A 5468-nucleotide genomic window follows, 5' to 3' on the forward strand; every position below is an offset into this window, starting at 1 on the left:
CCTGTTCTGCTCAGTGACAATGCCAGGTGTAGCTTGTGTGCCCTGATCAAGGGGTATGCGTATAGCCTGATATGCAGAGGCTGGCATACCTAAATCAACCAATGCACATCCCACTTAGGTCTACATAGGCTGCATCTGCACTCCAGAAGTAAGGCTGTTTGACACTACTTTAACTGCCATTGCTCAATGCTATGGAATCAGCATTTGTTTGTTGTGGCACCAGAGCTCTCTCACAGAGAAGGCTTACAAAACTACAAATCCTAGAATTCCATAGCACTGAGTCATAGCAGTTAAAGCGGTGTCAAACTGCAGTTCAGATGCAGCCCTATGATCCAGAAGTTAATCCAGTTCTTGAATTATATAACATGAGGAACAGTAAATGTAGCAGCAGTGTATTCACACAAGACCTACCCTTGTCTTATACACTATACCTTTTGAGAATTTGGATGTTCCTCTGCATTCAACAAGCTTGCACACAAGTCAAATCTGTGTGAGCCTGATAAATTGGACTGAATTTCCCCAACATTTCTGTTAGGGCAGAGACAGTGGGATAGTCTAGATCATGTTGGATTGCAATAGCCACCAGTCTTTATCATTACCTGTGGTGGCCAGAGCTGATGGGAGGTGGAGTCCAATAAATGATGGAGAATCACAATTTTCTCTCTCCTTCCCCCTCCCCAGTGTAAGCCATAACTGTTGTGTTGGGCTTTCCTGTCACACACCTTACCTACCACAGCACACTGTTGTGAGATTTTGATAAATCATTGTGTTTTGTGTTTACATTATGAAGCAAACTGGAGTGTGCTTTTTTAAAATAAATGCTCTTTTTCAAAAAGAGCAGGATAAAAATGGAATCAATAGTAAATGCTGCCACAGGCACTCTGCCATTTGAGCCAGTGGCCATCCCACTTTACTGTGCAATTCAATAAATGTCAACACAGAAGTGGGGAAATGAAATTGAAAAAAAGTTAAGCGACAATATTTTTAAATAAAAGCACCAGCCTTGTAGCAGCTTTAAAAGGAATCAATTTATTTCAGCAGAAACCAAATCCGTTAAAAGAAAAGGTGCCATATGCCTACTTTCTCCTTCCCTTTTTATGCTGAAAAATACTTAATGCTACTCTTTCTTTTCTCTCTCTCTTTCTTTATATTCACATTAGACATAGGGGTTTATCAGATGGGGACAATTGGAAGTGTAAACAGGGTTTATCCTGTGAAAATCTTGCATTTGTGATTAAGATTTTCACATAATGTCATGAATAAAGTACCATTATCCCAGGAACATCCAGCGAAAATCACACAATTGCAATAAAGTTTTTCACACGACATTGCGATCAAAAGCGATTAAAGCACCATTAACCCCGGAACAACCAGGCAATAAACAGCAACAAATAATTCACAAGATTTTCCCGTGAATGATTTGCTGCTGTTTATTGCCTGGTTATTCCTGGGATAATGACCACTGTGTGTGAAAATATTAATTGCAATTTAATAGTAATTGTGCTATTTTCACCAGATAAACCCTATTTAAACTTCCAATTTTCTTCCATATGTTAAATTCCATAGGTAAGATTGTGCTGTCGCTCTTTTCCCTTTCAGTATGGCACGGAGGCAGAAATGCGTGGGCCCTTTTAACTTGGAAGTAACCTCCCCAGATTTTCAAGAAACTGGGGTGCATCAGTTGTTGTTGTTGTATGCCTTCAAGTTGTTTCCGAGTTATGGCAACCCTAAGGAAAACCTATCACAAGTTTTTCTTGGCAGATTTCTTCAGAGGGGGCTTGCCATTGCATTCCTCTGAGGTTGAGAGAGCGTGACTTGCCCAAGATCACCCAGTGGGTTTACATGGATAAGCGGGGATTCAAACACTGTTCTCCAGAATCATAGTACAGTACAACACTCAAACTGGTTCTTACACTATAGAAAAATGCAATTTGGCACCACTTGAAGTGCTATGGCTCTATCCTACAGATGGAGATGGAGATTCAAGAGCCAGTGTGATGGTGTGGTTTGAGTGTTGGATAATGACTCAGGAGACAAGGGTTCAAACTCCAGCTCAACCAGTGAAATCCAGTAGATGACCTTAGGCAGGTCATACACTCTCAGCCTCAGAGGATGGCAATGGCAAACCACCTCTGAAGAAACTTGCCAAGAAAACTCCGTGATAGCTTCACCTATCCAGTATGGTGTAATGGAGACAACAGTTTTAATCACAGTTCAGCCATGTAAGCCAACTGGGTGACCTTGGACAAGTCACACACTCTCAACCTCAGAAGAAACTTGCCCCCCAAAAAAACACCCTGTGATAGGTTTGTTTTAAGTTTAAAATGACTTGAAGACACACAACAGACAACAGCTCCATCCTATGGAATCCTGGGAGTTGCAGTTTTACAAGGGCTTTTGCCTTCTCTGCCAAAGGGTGCAGGTGCTTTCTTGTTGTGTGCCTTCCAGTGGTTTCCGATTTATAGTGAACCTATTATGGGGTTTTCTTGGCATTTTTCTTTAGAGAGGGATTGCCATCCTTTGAGGCAGCAAGAATGTGACTTGTCAGGTCATCCAGTGGGTTTCATGGCCCAGCTGGCGTTCAGAGGTTGTTTTCCAGAGTCATAGTCCAACACTCAAACCACTACACCACATTGGCTTTCACAAATCCCAGGATTCTTTAGAATGGAGCCATGGCAGTTAAAGTGGTGTCAGACTGCATTATTTCTACAGTGCAGGTGTCATAATTGCAGGAGAAGACAAGGCACTGCAAAATGGAGGGCATTCAATAAAAATGTAGGACATGACCAAGTAAAAGTTTGAAACACTCACAGAACTATAAATTTATGCTTCTCAGTCATGCTCAAAATGGAGGACATTTTGGAATTCCTCCTGAACAGAAAGAGGTTGGAGGATTGGTCATCCTGATCCAGGAGAAATGCCAAAATGTTCTCCATTTAGAGCATGACTAGGAAACATGCATTTACATCTATATAAGTGTTTTTAGCTTTTTATTTGGGAATGTCCTCCATTTTTGTTTGAATACTCTCCTTTTTGCAGTGCTTTGTCCCCCTTTCTGATTAGGACATCTGGTCTCCCTGTCCTCCCAGCCTCCCTCCAAGTGGGGTCACCTTTACCTTTGGAGCCAGGGTGACCAGAGGTCCCCCTTTTCTAGGGCATGCCCTACATTTCCACCTTCTGTCCAAGAAGAATTCCCAAATGTTTTCCACTTGGAGCCTGGCTAAAAAGCATGCATTTATATTTGTATGAGGGTTTGCAGCTTTTTATTTGGGTGTGTCCCACATTTTTGTTGGAGTGTCCTCCATTTTGCAATGCCTGGTCCTTCTTTGTGGTTAGGCCTTCTGGTCACTCTGCCTTTGGGGTGGATGAGGACTGGGGGGGGGGGGAGAGACCAAGCCAAGGAACTCCTCCAGCCTCTGCCTCCCAAACCGGATCGCCTGGTCCAACAGGTGCTTCAAAGCTGCCGGCTTGGGCACTGGGTTGGTCCTGGCATCTATCCACCCAGAAGGTGCCTCTGAAGCTTCTGCAGAACAAAAAAGAAGGCGGTAGAAGCAGCTGAGAAAAGTCGATCAGTTCCCTAGGCTGGCATTGAGCCTCTCATCTGGTTTAGTGGTTTGAATGCTGGACTATTATGATTCTGGAGATCAGGGCTGTCATCATTGTTGTTGTTAATTTATTTGTATCCCACTTTTTTCCAAAACTGGGACTCAAAGCGGCCTACCGTTTAAAAGCACATTACAATAATAAATCTACAAAAGTGACAATCAAACTATTACAAGTTTCTTCGGGGAGGAGGTTGGCATTGCCATCCTCTGAGGCTGAGAGGGTGTGACTCGCCCAAGGTCAGCCAGTGGGTTTACATGGCTGAGTCGGGATATGAACCCTGGTCTCCTTAATCATAGTCCAATCCTCAAACCACTACACCACATGAGTATCCTTACAGTAAAAATGCAAAAGCTATTAAAATTTTTATGCTAAAATCATAGAAAGCACACAAAACATACAAAAGGGGAAAAACATAAATAGAGCACAACATCTAGTGATAGGTTTTAGGGTCTGCATAAATCAGAAATGACTTGAAGGCACACAGCAACAAGGGCTGCCAGAGCAAAGACCTCCAAAATAAGGAATACAGGATGGCACCAAAAGAGGATGACATATCCCAGCTGCCAGTAACTTCCTATCCCTTTGTGCTGTTCTGTGCTGGCAGCATCATCTCCAAAGCAACAACAACAAGTGTGAGCCTTTCAGGGGGGGATGTTTTGGACTACAAATTCCAGTCCTCCCCAACATTAGCCACAGCTGTTAGAGCTGATGGGAGTTGCAGGGCAAAACATCAAGAGGAGATCTAAGTTATGGGGGGTACAAACACCAGCTCTCTGGTCATGGTGGCTGGGGGATTCTGGGAGTTATAGTGTAGTGGTTTGAACATTCGTCTAGGACTTTGGGGACCAGGATTCAAATCCTGGCTGGGCCACAGAAACTTAATTTGGACAAGTCACACTCTCTCAGCCTCAGAGGATGGTAATGGCAAAGCCCTTCTGGAGAAACTCCCCCCCCCAAACAAAAAACCCATAATAGGTTCACCTTAGGGTCTCCATAAGTCAGAAACAGTTTAAAGGCACACAACATCACTACAAACACCAGAACGTTGGCCAGGGTGGCTGGGGGATTCTGGGAGTTGTAGTCCCTAAAATTCACTTTTCCAAGGTCTGGAGAGTTGAAGATTCCTTCTTCTTGCTTCTAAATGCCCCAACCGGACTCTTTATTCCACCAGAGCGATGTGGGCCCCGAGCTAGAAAGAACAATACAAGAAAGCACAGGCAAGGTTGAAAAGGAGGGGCGGGTTATTAATGCTGTTTGCTATGCAAAGCGCTGTTCCTAAACTTAAGGCAAAGAGGCAGCAAAACCTGTATTGCACCCCTTACCTCTTGACTTTCTTCTTCTTCTTTCCTTTTGTGGTTGTAGTTGTTTTTTCCAGCCCCCCAGAGATATGAAAGGTGGTCTCACCCCACATAAAAACATGGGGACAAGACCCACCTGAGCTGGACTGTTCCATGGTGAGCCCTCACCAAAGAAGCCCAACTAGGGCCCAAAACACACTGCAGAAATAATCCAGTTTGAGATCACTTTAACTGCCCTGGCTCAATGCTAGGGAATTCTGGGGATAGTAGTTTTGTGAGACATTTAGCCTTCTTTGTCAGAGAGCTCTGTTGCCACAATCAACTACAATTCCCAGGATTCCCTAGCACTGAGCCAGGGCAGTTAAAGTGGTTTCAAAGTGGATTATTTCTGCAGTGTGTTTTGGACCTCCCCCCTCAACAATAATAGTCATACTATTACAACGTGGGTGACAACTTTCTAGGGCTGTTGCAAGGATGACGGAATCATGCCTGGAAAGTGATCGAAGACCTGCGTATCATCATCATCATCATCATCATCATCATCATCATCATCATCATCATCAT

This window comes from Sceloporus undulatus, chromosome 4 (assembly GCF_019175285.1).
Source record: "Sceloporus undulatus isolate JIND9_A2432 ecotype Alabama chromosome 4, SceUnd_v1.1, whole genome shotgun sequence".
NCBI lineage: Eukaryota > Metazoa > Chordata > Lepidosauria > Squamata > Phrynosomatidae > Sceloporus > Sceloporus undulatus.